This window comes from Urocitellus parryii, chromosome 15 (genome assembly GCF_045843805.1).
Source record: "Urocitellus parryii isolate mUroPar1 chromosome 15, mUroPar1.hap1, whole genome shotgun sequence".
Classification (NCBI taxonomy): domain Eukaryota; kingdom Metazoa; phylum Chordata; class Mammalia; order Rodentia; family Sciuridae; genus Urocitellus; species Urocitellus parryii.
The window spans coordinates 53,757,254-53,779,043 of NC_135545.1; positions in this window are offsets into that span (position 1 = coordinate 53,757,254).

The window sequence follows — 21,790 nt, forward strand, 5'->3', positions numbered from 1 at the left end:
ACTTCAGACAAAGTAGTCTTTCAATTAAAACAATTTAAAGACACTGACAGATGCTTTTGCCAATTCAAACAGTAAATTATGTAGAAGGCAATTTGGCGTTTCTATCCAAACTTATGTCATGATTTGGTTTGTGATCTGGCATTGTTCCCCCGTGTTTAGCCATACATGCACAATGGTGATGGCTTATAAGGAGGCTTGCTGGGTCACTCATGTAGAAAAAAGTCCACAAAGTAAAAGAAGCAGTAGTAGAGCAATATGGTTCCATTATGAAAAAATAACTTTCAATACATACACATAGAGAGATATGTTTGGGCTGGATATAGTGGCACATGCCTGGAATCTCAGCAATTCAGGAGGATGAGGTAGGAGGATAGCAAGTTTAAGGCCAGCCTCAGCAACTTAGCAAGGCCCTAAGCAACCTAGCAAGACCCTATCTTAAAAATAAAAAATAAAAAGGGCTGGAGATGTAGGTCAGTGGTATAGTGGTAAAGTGTTTCTGGGTTCAACCCCCAGTACAGAGAGAGAGAGAGAGAGAGAGAGAGAGAGAGAGGGCGGGCTATGTTTGGGTTAAAAAAAATAGCGTGTTATTTAACTACACTGTGAGAATGGTGTTTCATTTTAATTTTTTGATGATTAGTGAAATTGACCATCTTTTTTTTTCTTTTTCTTTTTTACAGTGCTGAGAATTGAATGCAGGGGCATGCTACCATTGAGCTATGTATTTCAATCCTTTTTATTTTATTTCGAGACAGAGTCTTGATAAGTTGCTGAGGTTTGCCTTTGCAATCCTCCTGCCTCAGCCTCCCCAGTTGCTGGGATTAGAGGTGTGTGCTATTGTGCCTGGCTGACCATTTTTTGTTTTTTGTTTTTTTCCCAACTGGTGAATTGTGGTTCCTCTTCTATAAATTGTTGGTTGGACTTTTTTAAAAAATTTTTTAAAAATATTTATTTCTTAGTTGTAGTTGGAAACAATACTTTATTTAATTTAATCTTTCTTATGTGGTGCTGAGAATCGAACCCAGGGTCTTGCATGTGCGAGGCGAGCGCTCTACCGCTGAGCCATAACCCCAGCCCTGCTTGGACTTTTGTCACACAGAAATCGGGTAAAAATTTGGCACGGTGTCTCATCATAACAATTTCTACTTAGGTCTCTGGTGCTTTCCTTAAGAATTTATTTTGGAAATGGGATTTCTAGATCTGTGGGTGAGGATGCTTTCAGTCTTGAGGTAATGAATTATTCTGTGCTCTGAAAAATAAGGTCATTTTCCTGCCCAAATCACGACTCCCATTTTTCCTTCTTTTAATTGCAGGATGTTCTTATAAAGGGTATTGTTTGGTTCTTGGTGAATTCTTTGGAGGTGGGAGTGGTCAGGATACTGGAAAGGGAGGAAGGTGTGGGGGCTGAGAGCCAGGGCCAGGACTAGGGCAAATGAAAAGAGGTGCCCAGTGAGCAGCCCAAGGGGGACGCTGAAGGAATTGCAAAGTGTAAGGGGACACGATTCTGGGGCCATTCCCTCTCTCAGTCCTTCACTCAACTTGCCAAGTCCCAGCCCCTGGATTGCTTCTTTTTTTTTTATTTTTTATTTTTTATTTTTAATTTTTTTATTATTGGTCTTTCAAAATATTACATAGTTCTTAATACATCATATTACACGGTTTGGTTCAAGTGGGTTATGAATTCCCAATTTTACCCCGTATACAGATTGCTGAATCACATCAGTTACCCTTCCATTGATTGACATATGCTTCTTGATGGCAGAACAGAAGCGAGGTGCTAGCTGTCCCACCTAACACGTGGTCACGGGTGTTCTGCAGCGCTCTGCCCTGGGGCGAGAAAGCAGATCTGGCTCAGCTCCCGAGGTGGTGCCCAGACCCCTTCTGCAAGGCCGTTTGACATCTTGGTGAGGTCTCCTTCTCTGGAGGTGCTTGAGGAGGAAGGGGTTCAGAGTGGACCTCTGCCAAGATGGGGAGCATCCATTTTTTTTGTCTTTTCTCTCTGATTCTCCATTCATAACTGGTTTTCTCTGGAAATATCCTGCACTCGGCTTCCACCTGCTGCCAGCCCTGGGTCCAGTCTCCCGGAGAAGGCAGGCAACCCTTGAGCCCAGTCCTCGGGATTCCCTGACATGGAACAGTAGCTACCATCAAAGAAGTTCTCACTTCACTTGAGACTTATGTTGACACCTTACCTCTAACACCCCTCTGAATTCTCACCTCAGCTGTTAGAGGTCAGGACTCTTGTTAGCTCCCTTTTACAGATGAGAAAACGGGCCCAGAGAAGGAAAGCAACCTGCCTCTGTCCACACAGCTTCTCCAGCCCCAGAGGTGTGTCCCCCACCGCAATGCAGCCTCCTCCATCGCTTGGGAGCTACCAGCCTGCAGAGGGCAGGGTGCTGGTTTGGGGCTCCCGCTGTCCCCTCCCGTGTACCCTGGGGCTCCCTAGGCTGGAGGCACTGAGGCTCTTGAGAGTGCGGGGTGTTTTCAGGTCATCTGTGTGGGGCCGAAGCAGGTTCCTTCTTCCTGGGGGGCGGTTCCCCGAAGCGCTGGGCACCCCAGCTCAGTCCACTCTTCCCTGGGGGGAAGGGGTGGTGTGGGTTGGGACACGTCCTCTGAGGGTTCTCCCTCGCTGGCCTCTGACCACTTCCTCTTCTCCTGGGCGGAGGCAGAGTGGCTGCACTAAAAGCAGCCGCCTCACAGAGGCCGAGGAGGCCCGGGGGACGCTCAGGATGGCTCACCCCCCTGGGTCACATCACCTCCACTTCCTGCCCCCGCCCCAGAGTCTCTGTGGCCCCAAGAGGAGTGGGGGCCAGGACTACCCAAGTCCTCTCTCAGGAAGACCAGCAGCACTGGCCCCGAGGCTGAGCTGCTTCTGCTTCTAGCAGTTTCCATGGAGAATGGGCCCGGGGCCAGGACTCCTGGCCCCACAGTCCCTCTGGACTCCCTGAGGGGGGAGGCCCCAGCCTGGGGGGAGACTCAGCACCTCCCCAGCGATGCCTGATGGGGCCGGGGAGGCTGGGCCTGTTAAGATGTGGGTTCCCGGCCTGTCCCTGCTGCTCTCAGTTGGGGGCCCTGGGCAGGTTGCTTTTATCTTTTGTGCCTCGGTTTCCTCATCTGAGCAGTGGAGATAAGTAGCAGAACCTCAAAGGGTCATAGAAATAAATGAAGTGATGCATACAAAGCGCTGAGCATAGAAAGTGCTTAATAATGGCATTAGCCAGAGCCTGTGACTCTGCCTGAGCCACTGGGATGCCCCCGCCACCCCCTGCTGAGGAAGCCAGTTGCAGGCACCTCAGCCTGCCTGGTCCCAGCCTGCCCCAGCCTGCCCCGGCCTGCCCCGACCGGCTCTGCGCCATCTCTCATTTTGCCTGACCCCAGCTCCTGCGGGTCCCCAGAGTCCCCAGAGAGCATGCGTGTTTAGACTTGGAGCCCGGTGCAGCCTGCTTGGTAAAGTGTGGGTGTCTTCACGGTGGAGGTGGCCAGCCCCAGGCGTGGGTGTGTGAGCCTGTGCCCTTGCAGTGTCATAGAGTACACGTGACATGAAACCCACCCCTTTAGCCTTCTATTGCCATTGTCTTTTCAGTACTGGGATTGAGCCCAGGGGTGCTTCACCACTGGGTCACATCCCAGCCCTTATTTATTTTGAGCCAGGGTCTTGCCAAGTTGCTTAGGGTCTTTTTAAGTTGCTGAGGCTGGCCTCAAACTTGAGATCCTCCTGCCTCAGCTTCCTGAGTCACTGAGATTACAGGTGTGTGTGCCACAGCCCCCACCCAGCCACTTTAGCCGTTTTTTTTTTTTAAACATTTTTTTTTAGCACAATGCCTTTTATTTATTTATTTTTAATGTGGTGCTGAAGATCGAGCCCAGGTCCCACCTGTGCTAGGCGAGTGCTCTACGGCTGAGCCACAATCCCAGCCCTAGCCTTTCCTAAGTGCACAGTTGAGTGACACTGTGTTACCGTCACCATCATCTTCCTCCAGAACTTTCTCCTCTCTCCACACTAAATTCTGGCCCCATGAAACGGGGACTCTGCCTTCCTCCTCCAAGGCTCATTATTGCCCCCTCTGACCCTATGAATGTGTCCTCCTTATTCAATGTGACCTCCTACTGACACAGTGCCGCTCCTGTCATGACTGGCTGTGTCCCCTGGCACAGTGTCCTGGAGGATCACCCACAGGGCAGCACATGGAGTCTCCTTTCTGTGACTGACTAATATTCCACGGGGACCCCCAGGTGCAGTTGGTCTGTCCATTTTGTCAACTGACTCTCGAGTTGCTTCTGACTTTGGGCTGCTCTGAATTGCAGGGCACAAATGCCACCCAAGTCCCTGCCTTCAATCCTTTTGGGTATGACCCAAGAGAAGTAGAGTTACTGGTAGTGCTGTGTTTAGTTTATTTATTTTTTTAATTTTAAATTTTAAATTTTTTCTTTTGGTACCAGGATTGAACTCAGGGGCAGTTGACCACTGAGCCCCACCCCCAGCCCTATTTTGTATTTTATTTAGTGACAGGGTCTCACTGAGTTGCTTAGGGTCTCGCTAAGTTGCTGAGGCTGGCTTTGAACTCCAGATCCTCCTGCCTCCTGAGCCCATGGAGGGATTATAGGCATGTGCCACTGTGGCCGGCTCTGTTTAGTGTTTTGAGAAGCTGCTAGAAGCCCTGGGGTTTTAAGTAGGGCTATGTGCTGGGGAGGCCCCTCTGGCCATACTGTGGCCAGGGCCATATGGAATCAGGGGACGTATCATGAGTTCAGAGCCTGGCTCGGCCACTTCCCGGGCCGGCTGCTCCCACTGCTGTGTTGCTGTTGGTGGCCTGAGATGGACAGAGTGGAGCACCTTAGGCCATGGTGACAGATGGGTCCCAGACACAGAACATTTGCAGCACTGGGGCTGGTGCTTGGTGCAGTGACATCACCTGGGGTCCCGGGGCCTCTCGTCCTCTTGCTGAGCCCAGCCCTGCAGTCCAGGTCTCACTGCCTGGGTGGCATCTTGCCAGCCTGGCCCTCCAGGGGTCATCTTTTTGGAGCTGGCCCTCGTCCCTCTCCAGGACTCAAGGTTGTCATTTTGGTCTCTGGGACCCTATGTCCATCTAGAGGACGTGCCTTTCTTTCCACCATGGCTTGAGCCAGGAAGACCTCCAGAGCCAGTTCTGGGAGACCCTGAGCCAGGCCTGGAGGGGGACGCTGGGAGGCTGACCTGGCCCAGGCCAAGGGGAGCCCCTTCTCCTTCCCTTTGACCTTGACCGACCACTCCCCATGACTGGGCTGGTCTGGGAGCTGCATGTGGGGACAGGCTGAGAGGAGCCAGCAGGAGGGGCGGCTGAGGACCCGGAGGAAGCGGGCTGGTGGCCAGGCCCTGCCTCCCCAGGAGACGTGGTTGGAGGGCTCCCGTGGGGCTGGGGGGTGAGGGGTGGCTGGGGGCAGGAGAGTTGCTCCAGTAGCCAGGGCTCCCTGGAGGGCCAGGAAGGTCCCAGCTCGTGGAGGCTGAGCAGCCCGAGGGCACTGCACTGGCCTGGTCCCCACCACAGCCACCCTCAGGAGATGTACTGCTCACTGGGCTGATTCCCCGGGGAGGCCACGGCCAGGCCTGGCAGGACGCTGCTCCTTGGGGACCGTGCCTGGGAGCTGATCTAGGGACCCACTCCTGGGTTCTCCGTCTCTCCCCAGGGGAGGGGACAGGGAAGTCTCCCGGGAGCTCTCTGACTTCCAGCCCTTCTCCTGTTCCATTTGGGTCTCCGCTGCTCCTTTCACCTCGCGTCAGGCGGGGCGATTGGTGGGCATTCACGAGGCAGCGCGCCCACTCAACAGTGTGTCAGCCTCAAGGGCTGGAAAGGAGCAGGTGCTCGGGGCCGTCGATGGACGCTGACTCCACGACACTGCCATGAGCAATGACAAAACCAGCCTGCCTTAAGTGTTTGGCGGGACCCGAGGGCCCTGACGCCTACTCTGGGGTGTTACATAGAGTATTATGAAGAGTAAATAGAATAACGTGTAGGAAAGTCCTGCTGCCTGGCGGGTACTCAAAAATTACCATTTTAAAATTTAAAATGGTAGGACATTGCTTCAAGAATATTTATTGAACACCTACAACTCTGTCCCAGATACTGTAACACTGGAAGTCTGTCCTTAGAGCTACACTGACTTTCCGAGTCTGGATTGTAAGCAGTGTCCTCGACCAAGGTCACCATGGAGGGAATGGCACAAAGGGAGAGACACTTTGGAAGAGGACAGACCAGCTGTGTATCTTTAGGCAAATTGCCTTACCTCTCTGAGCCTGCTTCCTCATCTGCCAAATGGCTTTGGACCTCTGCCTCCATCAACTGTTAGAGCCAGGAGCAGGGGGTTCAGATGAGACAAAAGATGTTTGGGGTCTTGGCGAGCAGAGAAGTGCTACCAGCCAACTCAGAGGCGGAGGTGGTGGGGTCGACCCCTGCCCAACCCCCTAACTTCAGCACCTGAGCTGTCTCTGCAGGAGCCTGAGGACCCCTTCGTGCTGTTCTCAGGGGCTCCTGGCCCTCAGCAAATAGCGCCACTCGAGGTCCACAAGCAGCTGGGGTACCTCCCTGATGAGCCACGTCAGGGCACGGCTGAGCCTCCCGTCCAACTGCATCCAGGCCTGACTCCAGCCCCTGCTGTCTCCATGGAGACCAAGAAGGTAACAGCATTTCTGGGAGGAAAGATGGGCATCCTGTTCAAGGCCACAGAGGGCTTTGGAGGCTGGTAGGGCACTGACGCAGGGTAGAGGAGGCCAACACTGTGAGATTAGGGGTGGGCGTGGCCCAGCACTGGGGGTGCTTCCCCTGGAGGGCCCGGAGGGAGGCGCTGGCTGGATTGGTAGCAGTGTGCCAGTTTCCATGGAGCACCATTCTGTACCAGTCGCCATCCTCAGCAATTCAAGAGGTTTATCTCCTTGATCCAAAAAAAAAAAAAAAATGCAAGACAGCTCCTATTATCACCCTATTATAAGCAGCACAGAGAGGTTAAGGATCCTCCTTGAGGTCACACAGTAGAGGGGGCAGGGCAGGGACTCAAATCTGAGTCATCAGAACACAGAACCCATGCAGGTGACCACACCATCTACTGTCTCAGGCCAGGGGAGGACAAGCAAGGAGCCGGGTGGGTGGAAGGAAGGTGAGTGCTGGTTCCTGGCCCTGTAGCTTTTCATTGGTGTCAGTGGTGAAGAGCCACAGACTTCCCGTGGAGGGTGTCACCAGCACAGTTTTATAGCTGAAGAACTGGGAGCCAGGAGAGATGGGGTGGCCCAAGCAAGAGTTAGACACGGCTCCCGCAGAGCCTGCTTTTCCAGGGACCCCTCGCCGCGTCCCTCTGCAGTTTGCTCACAACTAAAGTGTCTTGAGAGCCGCGATCCTGCAGGTGGCCCGGGCCCCACACACCAGCCTCTGTGCCAGTGTCCAGAGGTTGTGCAGGGAGGGATGGGCTCTCCCTGCCCTGGTACAGGAGAGGAAGTGCAGAGGGCAGCACAGACACAGCCCGGAGCAGGGATGTCCGCCTGGCCCAGCCACCGCTGCAGTGGGCGGTGCCAGAGAAGCGTTTCTGCTGTTTTAGGAGAGAGTCATTGGGGTAGTTATATCATCTTCACTTTTGGGTGAGTCAGAGGGAAAGGAAAGCTCGAGGAGGGACCCAAACAGCCTCCCACCCAGGCACTCATCGGCCCCCACCTACCAGGGCACCCAGTCACCGTCCACCCGCTCCTCTGCTCATCCCCCCATGTGACCACGGGCCCACCCACCCTCCTCCTCTCCACCCCCCTCCTCCTCTCCACCCCCCATTACCCAGTCATCCCTCCCCCCACTCTTCATCTGTCTGTCCATCCCCGCAGGACGCATTGGCTGGGCTCCAGCTTTCTTCCCAGCCATACAAGAACATCCACCCACACCCACACCCCCACCCCCCCACACACCACACACACACCACACACCACACACCACACACACAAAACCCAAACACATAACCCCCCAAGTAAGCTTCTGGAGAGGAGCCGTTGTTTGGCATTCTCCTCCGGGCTGGATCCTGCAGTTCTGGAGACGGAACCCAGGACCCCGCACAGGCCGGGAAGCTCCTCCCACAGAGGCCCCCCAGGGCCCCCTTCTACACTTAAACCAGCTTTGTCAGATGCGGTTCGCATCCCACGATGCTCACCCACCTGAGTGCACCATCTCGTGGTCTCAGGGCAGTCAGAGTGGCGTGACGCCACCCTGCCCTGGGTCCCCATCCCTCCCGCCACCGTCTTTCTCCCGTGTCTGGATTGGCTCTCTGGACGTTTCAGTGTATGAAATCGCGCAACAGGTCGCCTTTGTGACTTTCTCCTTTGGCTTAACCCAAAGTTTTCACGGTTCACCCTGCAGTACGGTGGCTCAGGACTTCATGTCTTTTTATGGCTGACTGACATTCCGGTGTGTGAGTGGACCACATTTTGGGCATCCCTTCATCCGGTGATGGACACTTGGGTTGTTATGCATAACGCTGCTGGTCAGGCACACATTCTTCTTTCTTTTCTCATGAGATCCATTTTTTTCCCTCTAGTTTCCACATATGAGAGAAATCACACGACCCTTGTCTTTCTCAATCTGCTTATTTTGCTTAACATGATGTTCTCCAGTTTCATCCATTTTCTTGCAAATGACCTAATTTCCTTCTTTATGGCTGAGTGAAACTCCGTCATGTCTATACACCACATTTTCTGTATCCATTCATCTGTGGGCGGACACCTAGGCTGGCTCCATAACTTGGCTATTGTGAGTTGTGCTTTAGAGACATGGGGATGCAGGTATCCCTACAGTACACTGGCTTTAAGTCTTTTGGTTGTATATCAGGAGTGGTGTAGCTGGATCCAGTTTTAGGGCTTTGAGGAGCCTCCACGCTCATCTCTAGGGTGACTGTGTTAATTCACATTTCCTCCAACATTGTGTAAGGGTCCCTTTCCCCAGATCCTCACCAGCAATTGTTACTGTCATTCTTAATGATGACATTCTCACTGGATTGAGGTGGACTCTTAGTGTAGCTTTGATTTGCATCTCCCTGATGGCTAAGGATGTTGAACATTTTTTTATAGAATTGTCCTTTTGAGAACTCTGTTTAACTCATTTGCCCATTTATTTAATGGGTTATTTATTTGTTAATTTTGGTGTTGAGTTTTTTGAGTTCCTTATATATCCTTTTATTTATTTATTTTGGTACTGGAGCTTGAATCCAAAGGTACCTTACCACCGAGCCACATCTTCAGCCCTTTTTACTTTTAATTGAGACAGGGTTTCACTAAGTTGCTTAGGACCTTGCTTAGTTGCTGAGGCTGGTCTTGAACTTGTGATCCTCCTGTCTCAGCCTCCCAAGTCACTGGGATTATAGGCATGTGCCACTGTGCCCAGCTTTATTGTTATCATTTTTTAATGACACTGAGAATTGAACCCAGGTCTTGCACATGTTAGATAAGAGCTATACCACTGAGCTATGTTCCAGTGAGGTTTTTTTTTTGTTGTTGTTGTTGTTTGTTTGTTTATTTTGTTTTTTATACCAGGGATTGAACCCAGGGGTACCACTGAGCCACATCCCCAGCCCTTTAAGGAAAAAAAAAAAAATATATATATATATATATATATATATATATATATATATATATATATATTTTATTTTGAGACAGAGTCTCACTAAGTTGTTTAGGGCTTTGCTAGATTGATGAGGCTGACCTCAAAATTGTGATCCTCCTGCTTCAGCCTCCTGAGTTGCTGGAATTATAGGCATGTGCCATCACGCCTGGCCCAGTTTGTTCGTTCTTTCTTTCTTTCTTTGTTGTAGTTGCACACAATTCTTTTATTTTATTTATTTATATGTGCTGCTGAGGATCGAACCCAGGGCCTTGCACGTGCTAGGTGAGTGCTCTACTGCTGAGCCCCAGCCCCCAGTGAGTTCTTTATATATCCCAAGTATTAATCCTCCGTAGGAAGAGTAACTGGAAATACTTTCTCCCATTCTGTAGGTTTTCTTAGTCTGACTTCATGCCATTGGTTAGCGCTTGGCTTTCTTCCTGAGCTCTGGGAGCCCTAATGAGGCAGTCGCCGCCTCCTCCGCCTGGAGTATTTCTACTGTGTTGTCTGTCTTTTAAACTAAGCTTACTACAGGTGTGAAGTGGGTTGCACCAGAGTGTCCACGTGCACTTCCTGGCTGGCACCTTTACATGTCATTAGTAGCCATTATTCATCTTCACCCATTTTAATGGGTTGTTTTCTGTTATTGGGTTGTAAGAGTTCCTTATATACTCTAAGTGTTTATCTGACACGGCCTTCCAATATCTTCTCCCATTCTGTGGGCTCCAGTTCTTCATTATATCTTTCGTTTGATTTTTGTTATTAGCATTATTATTATTATTTTTTGGAGTGCTGGGAATTGGACCCCGCCAGGGCCTCATGCATGCCAGGCCAGCACTCTACCACTGAGCCACATCCACGGTCCCTTTTAAAGCTGATTTTTAAAGTTCACTTTTCATATTTTAGAAATGCAGAAATATAGAGAGATGAAAAAATAACCACCCCAAGAACAGCCTAGTTAATATTTAATCATGTTCCCTTTTGTCTTTTCAGTACACTCAGTTATGTTTTTGTTTTTTGACAGGTAATATCTACACAGATACAAAATTATAGAAGTCTAAAATAAGCCTTCTTCTCCCCTGAGGCCCGTCACTCACACTCCTCCTAGGCACAGTCACTGTTACCACCTCCCCGAGGTGGCTGACTAGATGGACATATGTGGCCCATTTCCCCATAAATACATAACGGGGTATTATCCGTTCTCCTGAGCACCCACTCGTAGTAGCTCCTTTCTGGAGCTAGCTCTGCAGAGCTTTCTTTGCATAGTTAAACCACCCTGAAGGTACAGTATATCTGTCTATTGTAGGAGGTGGGACTGGAGCCCATTCTCACCTTAGCAGAAACAAGGACTTATTAAAGGATACTAAGGGCTGGAGTTGTGGCTCAGTGGTGAGTGCTTGCCTAGCACGTGTGAGGTACTGGGTTCAATTTTCAGCACTTCATATAAATAAATAAAAATAAAGGTCTATTGACAACCAAAAAATATTTTCATGGAAAAGGGTATTAGGTGGCTTGCTGAGTCTCCAGGAGGGCAGAGATCCAAGTCTTGGGCCTGCCAAAGCAAAATCACGTGTCAATAGCTCCTGTCCAGTGGCCCCTGCCAGGACTTGGCTCAGACAGCAGAGCAGGTTCTTTGGGGCTCAGGGTGCTGCAACCTCTGAGCCTGCTGCCTCCAGACACCAGGTGTCTCTGCCACTACCTCTGCCGGGTACGTGCCCTTTGACACCTGCTTCTCTTGTAGCCAGCCAGCTTTTGAACATGAGGCTGGTGGAATGGCCATACCCTAGCTGCAAGGGAGTCTGGGAAAGCAGGTTTTGGCTCCCCCTTGACTCCTCCAAATACAGGAGGGCAGTTTCACTGGGCAGCCTAAGAGCGCGGCAGAAGCCCACTGTGTGGTGCTTCAGTGTAAGTGGTTTTCAGGTGTAAAATTGCAGTCATCTTGACATGAAAGCAGTGCATTCGTGCAAGGTGGGTGCTGTCATGGTCCAGTGTGGGCTGTCTCGGGGCTGAGGGACCCACTCGAGTCATACCTCTTTCCCTGACTATCCTTATGACCTCAGTCATGGTTTAAAGTTCTTTATGCCTCCATTTCCTACGTGGTAAATGGAAACAGTAAGTGCATCCCTCATGGGATAGGCTGAGCAAAGCAATGAGGCGTGAGGTTTAGAACGGAACCTGGCCCATTGTCTTTATCCATCTCTCCATGCAGCTTAAGGTTTTTTTTTTTGGGGGGGGGGTATTGAGTATTGAACCCAGGGCATTTTACCACTGAGCCACATCCCCAACCCTTCTTATTTTTAATTTTGAGACAGTGTCTTGCTAAGTTGCTGAGGCTGGCTTTGAACTTGCAATTCTTCTGCCTCAGCCTCCTGAGTCACTGGGATGATAGGCTTGTGCCACTGTATCTATGTTATTTTTAAAAAGCAGCTCTCAGCTGTTAATTTAAATGACATGTAGGTAGAATTTGTATTCTTTCCTTAACATAGGACAGAGCGCCACAGGATGGAACCAGATTCTTCAGGTGGAGGGAAGCTGAAGGGGAGGCCAGGGTCTCCCTATGACGGGAGGGCTGCTCTGAGATGCGACTTTCCGGAGGCTGACCTTATGGAGTCCCTTCAGGTGGACATTTTAAAGCACTTGTTCAGGTTGACTGAGAGGGGGGGCAGAAGAGGAGGGCTCAGAGGGTGGAAGGAGGGCAGAACCACTGCCCTGGATAATTCTGCTCTGTCCCAAACTTGCAAGCCTCACTCAGCAGACAAACCCCTGGATCAGTTCCCTGCTGCTCCACAGGAATCCAGTGCAGAAGGCAGTGGCTTAAAACAATAATGCTTGCTGGTTGTCTTTCATGGGGTCCAGGGGAGGAGAACTTGGGAGTGGCAGGGCGCTGCCCACCAAGGGTCCCTCATGCAGCTGCAAGCTTGTGCTCACATCGTCTCACAGGCTTCCTCCCCGAGGCCTGGTGCCCATGCTGGGGGACTTGAGACAAGGGGCTGGAGCACCCGGGCCTCCTGGGGATCCCCGTGTCCCTGTGTGGTCTCCCAGCGTAATGAATGTAGAGGAGCTGGCTGTGCTGTCGGCTTTGGGCTCTAGGACATGTGTCCCAAGCTTGGAAGAAGCTGTCATGCGTTGTTCCTTCTGCCACTGTCCATTGGGGGCAGTTAGAAAAAGTTACCAGAATCTTCAAGGGAAGGGAACCTGGACCCCACCCCTCAGAGGAGGCACGTTGGTATCACATTGGGGAAGAACGTGTGGTTCGTGATAGGTGTTGGGCAGGGGTGCTGGGAAATCCACAGCTGGCTGTGGGTAGATCCCTCCTTCAAAGGCAGGTCAGCCCTGCCCATCATTAACATGCTGCCTGGAGGCCCCCGCTTCCCGCCCTTGGCAGTCACAAGCTGTGCCAACACTCGGCATCCCGGTCATCTCAGAGGTCTGGTGAGCCTGATTTTCTCCATCTTGTTCAGAATTGGGTTGAATAGTGACCCTAAGATTCAAGTCCACCTGGAGGCTCAGGATGCAACCATATCTGGAGAGAGGCTCTTGGCAGTTACTGTCAAGTTTACGCACTGGATTTGGGTGGACACCCACATCTGCTGTCCTTAGAAAGAGAAGGAAACCCGAGCACAGAGAGATGGGAAGAAGGAAAATGACATGAAGACAGAGACACAGAGAGGGCCAAGTGGCAACAGAGGCAGACACTGAAGTGGTGCATCTATAAGCCAAGGTACCCCAAGGACAGGGAGCCCTTTACCACTGAGCCACATCCCAACCCACATCCCCAACAGAGGCTCCCTCAGAGTCTGGGGCAGGACAGCCCTACTGACACCTGCCTCAGGTGTCTAGCCTGCAGGTCAGCAGGTGTGGCCCTTGCTACAGCGTCCCAGGGAACTCCACGACACCTTGACCCCTCACACAGTGGAGGGTTGATGGGGTTCAGCAGCTAAATCAGGCGGGCTGCAGAACCTCAGCAGATGTTCTCTGTGGACACTGTGCTGTGTGGCTGGGGGGAAGGAGGTGACACACTGGAGGATCCTGCAGGGCCCAAGAAGGAGCCAGGTCTGTTGACAGAGGACCCAGGGACTCCTGAGTCATAAGGCGCCAATGTGTGTTTGCTTGCTTGGGTCTTTTATTACTTTCTGTTTTTTCAATTTGAGATCCAGGCTCAACCTTCCCAGGTGTCTCTGGAGCTGGCGTGATTTTGTCAACACGGGCACTGTTTATAATGGCAACAGCCGTGACTGTCAGGGCCAGGAGGAAACCTGCCTGTCCTGACCCGGCTGGTTCTCCAACACTCGGGCCTGAGCAATCACTCACCCAGCAGAAGGTTGCAGCCGGGGTGAGGCCTAGCTGCTCCCAGGGCCAGGCTCTGCGGCTCCTCCCCAGGCTGACCCCCTAGGGAGGACCTGGCTGTCCCTGGCAGGCCCCGGGGATTGGGGGAGCCCGGGCTGTGCACCAGCTGCCCCAGCCTCCTGCACCGCTGTGTCGGTGGCCGGGAGGTCAGCCTCTGGGCTCTGACTTCACAGGCCCCTCTTCCTCCTGCTCGGGCTGCCCAAATGTCCCCTCCTCCAGAGCCTGGGGGCCATGTGTGAGTCCCTTCCCCGGCCTCTCCTGGGATGTTCAGCTGCTGTCTGAAATGGTCAGGCCCAGCTGAAATGGCCCTCTTTGGGGGTCCTTGCTTGGGTCTGTCTTCCTTGTGGAATGGAAGAGCCTCAGGGAGTGTTTGGTTTTTGAACTTTGTTTCCGTTGTTCCTTTGGTTTCCCGGCTTCTAGACCAGTGCCGTGCACACAGCAAGCGTCTGTCAGTGTTCCTCAGGTGACACCGTCTCAGCTGAGAATGGGACCTTCCCCTGGGAAAGAGCACCTTGGGCACCCTCCTGCTTCAGGCCTGGCTCCCTCCCCTGCCCCCCGGCCGCTCACAGGGGGCTTTCCCCAAAGCACAGCCCCGTCCTGGCCACTCCTCTGCTCCCCATTGCCCCCAATCCCTTAGTAGGACTCGCAGGCTCTGCGGGCGGGAGCTGACCAGTGTCACTTTGCCACAGACACCGTGCTCCAGCACCCAGAGTGGCTCCCAGGGGCACGTCATTGTCACCCATCCTGCTTTCTGGACTCCCGCCCTCCTCCCCCTCCCCCACCCGTGGCTCACCCACTCGGCCCTTTCAGGGGTCTCCGTTGGAGGGCGCCCACCTGCAGGAAGCCCTCCTGACTTTCTCTGGCCTGCCCCACCGTTCCTTCTCCTCCCCGGGGCCATCCCTTTCCACCTTTTTGCAGACTGCAGTTTCCATTCAGCAGGACTCACCCCTTGGGCGGACATTTCTGTGAGGTTTGGCAAATTATGAAGCTGGGTGATTCCACCAGAGTGACAACGAAAAAGCCAGCAAACTCAGCAACCTAACAGCTGCCCCCCAGCTCTCCCCAGCTCCTCTGCAGCAGCGCTGGCCCTCAGCCCAGCCCCTGGCGTCCACGGCTCGGTCTTGTGTCTACACCGTGGTCCCTCCTGAAGGCCACGTAAGTGGAATCAGGCTCTCCCCAGCCTCTTGCTGCTGGTGTCCTCCCTTGGCATCATGCACGAGCCGTGCCAGTCGTGACGTTCCCGGCCCAGGGCTGTGTCTTTGGTGCGAGTTTGTGGATCCACTCAGGAGCTGGCGGACGGTGGGGACCTCCGCTCCTCAGTGGTTGTGAATACAGCTACTGTAAACATGACCGTGCAGTTTCTGCACGGACATATGTTTCCATTTCCCTTGGGTAAACACAGGTGAGATGGCCAGGTCCTGTGGGAAGTGTGTGTCTAACTTTTTAAGACACTGCCCTCTGTTTCCCCACGAGGCCGCCCCTGCTCACATCCCCAGTTGCTTGGCGTCCCACCTGCACTGGGCACGGTCAGCGGTCATGTTGGCCGTTTCAGTGGGTGTGGAGTCAGCTGCTTCCCCTGGCCCCTTCCCCGGGTCTGTGGCTCCTGACAGAATGAATCTTTCTTCCTCTTATCCCCAGACCCTAGAGGAGCGACAGACATGTAGTAGGTGCTCAGTAAATGCTGTGGACTGACCGAACCAATCTATTGAATGAGTGATCAAGTGAAATGGTATTTAAGGGGAGTTTATCTCTGATTCCTCGGTGGAGGCCTTTGATGACAGCTGTTACATCCTCCGGAGCCCAGCAGTGCCCGGCTCCTCAGAGCTGCTCAGCAAGTGTTTGTTGACTGAGTGAACTGACTTTGTCCCCTCATCCCACACGTGGAACACCTATAAAAACTAGTATATAATTATATGCTAATAATATAATTATATTTAATATAATATTAATCACTATGATATATAAGCTCTAGATTATGATTCTCCAATCCATTTTAATGCACCTTTTAATGCAACATTTTTTGTTGAAATATTTGCAGAATTGGAAACTTGGGACTGAAGGGTCAAAGATCCCAGCAGGACCCCGGGCTTAAGAAGCTCCGCGGAAGACCACAGCCCAGAGGCTCTTCCAGGCAGGCAGGCCTGGGCTCCAGCAGCCCAGGGGGCTGTTCTGATGCGCAGGCTGGAGGCGAGGCCCAGCGTGACCCTACTGAGGTCTGCCGGGTTCTGGGTGGTGCTTCCTCTCACAGAGCCTGCCAGCCTACCGGCTGCTGGGACTCGCCTTGTCCCCAGGGGAGGGGCACGACTCTGAACAATGCCGGGAAAGGAAACCAGGCTCAGGGGCTCTTGGGGATTTCTGAGGCCAAAGGGGTAAAATTGGTGAAGTTCCCTGGGCTGGGATGGTGACCTCAGCCTGGCCACTGCCTTCCGTGGTGGAGACTGGAGTCCAGGATGGGAAGATTCCCCAGTAAAATAATGACCATGGCAACCAGAGCCGCTGTTGCTCATTGTCATCCTTACTCTGGGTCACTCATTATTTTCAAGTCTTTAACTTACAAGGGAAGGGTTTGAAAAACTTTATTGAGATAGTTCACAGCTGGGTGTGGTGCTGCACACCTAGCATCCCAGTGACTTGGGAGGCTGAGGCGGGAGGATCACAAGTTTGAGGTCAGCCTCAGCAACTTAGTGAGGCTCTAAGCAACTTAGTGAAAACGTGCCTCAAAAATTAAAAAGGGCTGGGGATGTGTCTCAGTGGTAAAGCGACCCTGGGTTTGGGCCCCAATCCCCTCACTCTCATTAAGACAGTATAATTCACATACCACACAGTTAACCCATTCCAAGTGTACATTCCAATGGCTTTCGGTTACAGAGCTGTTTAACCATCACTGTGGTCAATTCTAGAACATTTTCACTACGCCAAAGAGAGATCCTGTACACCTTCTCCATCACCCCTCAATACCCTCCATACCCACCTACTCCTTGGCAACCACTAATCTATTTTATGTCTCTATAGATTTGTTAATTCTGCATATTCCAAAGGTAGGTGTTACTGTGGGGAAATTGGGAGTTTCAGAGAGGGTCACTGAGCAGGGAGCAGGTCAAATTCACACAGCTAAGGAAGGGGCAGACCTTGGACTTGAGCTTAGATCCCCTGCAGCGTGCCCCCCCCCCTTATCCCTTGGAAAATAAAGAAGAAAAGAATTTAAAATATGGATTTTTTTTCTTCTTGTAGCAATGATATTAAAAATAGCCAGTGCTGTTTGTGGTGGGCCTTTAACCCCCATCATCTCACTCAGTCCTTATGCTCACCCTTGGATGTGGGTTGTGGTGATACTTGTTTCTTTTTTTAAAAATATTTATTTAGTTTTAGTCATAGTTGAATACAATTTATTTATTTATTTGTTTTTGTGTGATGCTGCGGATGGCTCCCAGGGCCTTGCCCATGGTAGGCGAGCGCTCTACCGCTGAGCCACAACCCCAGCCCCGTGATACCCACCTCGAAGAGGAGAAATTGGAGCACAGAGAGGCTAAGGGTCCAGTGTACCAGGGCCACCAGCAAACAGAAGAGGGTGGTGGGGGAAAGCATGTGTGTACCTGAGGGCAGGTGAGGGGTGCAGAATAAAAGGAGCCGAGTTAGTGTGGATGAAGGGACTTTTCTTTCCAGTTATTTTCCCTGCCCCCCTCCTCCTTTCTTTTTATAGGAAAAGGAAAAGAAAGTTCCCTCCACCCTTTGAGGTCACTTCCTGACCCTTCATTAACTTGTGGGGTGGTTCCAAACTCAGGACTCCCTGCCCAAGCACCTCCTGTTAATGCTGGGGATGGGCAAAGGGTCAGGTGCCCGCGGGCTCTGGCACCAGACTCTAGTTCAAGTCCTGCCTCTACCACCCACTGACCTAACACCTGGGGCCCAGGACAGCTACCTACATGCCTGAATGTGCAGACTGCCCCCCCCCATTATCCCTTGGAAAATAAATATCATTTTATGTTTGAAACCTCCCAGAGCTGGGGCTGACCTTTCAATTACTTTTAAACAACCAAATGGAAGTTTGAGGAAGAGATGAGGAGCCCGGCACACTCCCATTCCTTGCTCTGGATTCCTCTAGTTGGTCACCTTGGTGTGGGTGGGGAGAGGGTCATTAAAAAGTGAGGCAAAGAAGAAAAGAATTAAAAATATGAAGAAAAAGGAGAAGCAAATTGCTATGTACCATACCCACCGCCTCGCGCACTGCGGGCATCTGAAGTCCAAAAATGCTGTAGGCTTCAGTCAGGACGAAAACTGCACCATGTTTCATATGTTCTCTTCTAGCTTGGCTCCCAGTGAGGGGAGAAAATTCCAACTGAAATTAATTAGCCTCTTCCAGGTCAGGGCTCCCTACAGCCGTCTCTGGCTTCTGCTTGCACATTTTGTCAGCAAGAGGTTTCACCTGTTCCTCATATACATATTGCAGGTTTGTATTAATGAGTTACACAGGTGTGACTTAGCTAATACTTTATGCACATTGCAAAATATGAGCCCAACCAGAAGTGCTGTTTAAAGGATTGATTGAAATAAAGAAGTTCAAATTCTAATAAAAAACAAAGGGCAAATTTCAGTCAGATTTGGCCATGATTCCTGGGGAACTGGCTCCATGGTCTCAAGTGGTTGATATCTAGAAAGCACTAGACCTGTGGGGACTAACCCTGGTTCTCACCCCAGTCACAAGGTAAGCCAAGAGTCCACGGAGCAGCACAGATCCAGTGGCTTCCGATACAGCATTCACAAGGAGAGGACAGTCGTGACCCAAGCAACTGAGAAGTGCAATTGGAGTGCCCTGGCAGCTCTGAAGGTGACTTAAAGCCACCCAGAGGGTACTTCCATCAAATGTGCATAGGAAGGGTTTGAAATGGAAAAAAGCAAGCTTTTCTTTTTTTTGAGAGAGAGAGAGAATTTTAATATTTATTTTTTAGGCGGACACAACATCTTTCTTTGTATGTGGTGCTGAGGGTCGAACCCCGGGCCGGACGCATGCCAGGCGAGCGCGCTACCGCTTGAGCCACATTCCCCAACCCAAAAGCAAGTTTTTTCCTGAAGAATTTTTACATTCTCATTGGGCAAATGGGGCATCAATTATATCTGGTGTTCTTTGTTCCTTACCACACATCTTTGGGACTGGCACTACTTTGATCACGTTTTGCAGAAAGGGAAACTGAAGTTGCGGTACTTAAGTGACCCGCCTTAGGGTAGTAACAGGTGTTCCGACTCCAGCGCAGCCTCTGGAAGGGCGAGAGTTTACCAAGTGCGTGCAGCAGGAGCCCTATAAGTGCTACATTGGTGGGGAATTCTCTCTCCACCTGGCCAAGTGACAGGGGCAGAAGGTAGCCCCCGCGCTGCCTCAGTTTCTCCCTCTGCGGGCCCAGGCGGGCTCCAGGCAGGGGCGCTGCGCTGGGGCGCTCGGGGAGGCGGGCGGGTCTGGGCCCGCCTCGGACCGGGGCGGCGAGGGGGACGGCCCCGCCGAGTCACGTGGCGCGGGCCGCAGCCGAAGCAGAAGTGGGAGCTCGGCGGCGGCGGGGTGCGCTGCAGGGAGTGCCGGATCCGCGGCGGACGGCGCGCGGGACCCCGGAGCCCGGAGCCCCGGAGCCCCGACCCGCGGCGAGCGGGCGGCTGCGCCCCGGCGGCGCGGCCAGGTGAGCGCCCGGCAGGGCAGGAGCGCACGCGGGACACCCGGGACCTGCGCCTGGAGACCTGCGCCCCGGGGGCACCCGCGCACGGTGGGCATCCTCCCGCGGGGACCTGGCCCGAGCGCCGGCGGCACGGGCAGGGGTGGGGCGCGCCGTCAGGGCTCCCGGCCAGCATTCCCCGGGGCCGGGGTGGTGGCGGCGCGGGTCCGGCCCAGCCGCCAGCCACTTCCTCACCCCGGCCGGCGCCACCTCGCGGGTCGGTGCCGGGCAGCCCCGGTTTGAATGGGAGTCGGGGCCACGCGGCGCGGTCCCGGGCCAGAGGGTCTCGCCGGCGCCAACGTTCGGGGTTCCTGCCGCCGAGGGGTCCTGCGCGGGTGGCGCGGTCCCTCCTGATCGCCTCTGTGGAGCTCGCTGCCCCTGGGGACCGCACTTCCCGTATTACCCAGGTGGTGGGGGGCGGCAGCGACTCCGCGGAAGGCGCAGACCTTCCCCAGAGACGCTCGGAGTTTCCAGGGAATTCGGGAGTCCCTCCCGCACCCCACGATCGTGCGCAGGAGCCTATGTGCGCGCGCCTGTGCGATTCACGTTTGGGAACCCCAGAGAGGTCACTGCCCTCGTAGCGGAAGAATTCGAGGGTGGGATGGGTCACTTTTGCACAGGCCTTTGGTGCCCGGACTCCGTCGGAGGCGGGGCCCAGTCATTTTGGCACCTCGTTTTGAATTTGGTGAGAGGCTGGTGGGGCGAGGGAGTGACACGGCAAAAGGGAAACAGGTGGCCTCGTCAGTCAGAACTTAATTTGAATTTCACTTCCATCTGTGTGACCTGGGGTACCTTGAAGAGCCCCGAGTCTTGGTTTCTCCCCTAAATACTGCAGCCTGCTTCTCAGGGCTGGGTTGAGAACTGGAGCCCATTCCATGGGAAGGGTACTCTGGCAGTTTCCACCCCTGGCCAAAGGCCTTTGCCTAGGTGCGGACCACCGTCCTTATTGTTAGACCTGCAGGGAGGCTTTACAGAATTGGACGTTCACCTTGGCCCCAAGTAGTCGTCCTGATTGCTAACTCTGTGGGCCAGGGCTTCGTGTTACCAGCCTCACTGATGCTTAAATTGCCTAAAGCTGGTGCTGCCTCCCTGACCAGGCCAGGTGCAGCAGGTGGAGGAGCTAAAGCAGGGCCCCCATGAATAGCCCCTCTGCACCCTCTTGGTGGAGTCAGTGGAAAACTACTGGTGAGAAAATTTTTGGAAACATTTCTTAGTTTAGAAAACGGTTAACAACTCAAAAAAAGAAAAGGGTATCCTTATGTCACCACTTTAATGAACATAAAATGGAGTCATCCCTTCCCCTAGCCTCCAATGGTGACCCCTCTCTTGGGTTTGTAAGCAGACAGCTTTTAAAGAAATGTAATTTAAGTCAGGGGCTCGCAACTTGCCGGTCCAGTAGTTCATGAATCTTTCCACATCAAATTGCTTATAGATCTCATCCATTCTTTCAGTGGCTCCCCAATTCTTCTGTGTGCATCTTCCATTCAGAGATCCCTCTCCCCACCTCGTGATGAGCAGTGGAATTGTTTACTGTTTTTTTTTTTTTTTCCCTTTTTCTACTACAAATAACCCTTCGGTGAACTTCTCCATGTCTCTTTTTTGCACCCGTGTTCTTGCTGGATCAGAGCATATGCATGTTTCATATTTTAAAAGATTCTCACAGGTTGCCTTTTAAAAAAAAGAAAAAGTTGAACCAAGGTCCGCTTGGCCTGTGGCGGCCCACACACTCAGTTCCTTCTATGAAAATCTCTCCGCTCCAGCAGTGGCTGGGGCCTGTAGGAGGGCAGGCACTGCTCAGGCTTCAGCTGGGCCAGATTTTAACAGAATTGTTTCATGAAATCCTGTACTGCCCAAAATATGAGAAGGGCTTTGAAGGGAAGCAAGCTTCTGTTTCCTGGGCTGGGGTTCTTGTGTATCAAGTTCACTTTAAAGCAAAGGACATGAAATGTAAAATTGACAAAACCTCCTATTATCTCTCAGCCATGTTTGTATTTACACTGTAAGTCATATCACACAGTTACCCATGGAGGGTGAGAAACAAAACAACAACAACAACAAATAGCCTGGAAATCCTTTTATTTCATTTTTAAAATAAAAAAGCAGAAACAAAATGGAGATTGCCTGGTGACCTGTGCTCCTCCCTGGGGTCAG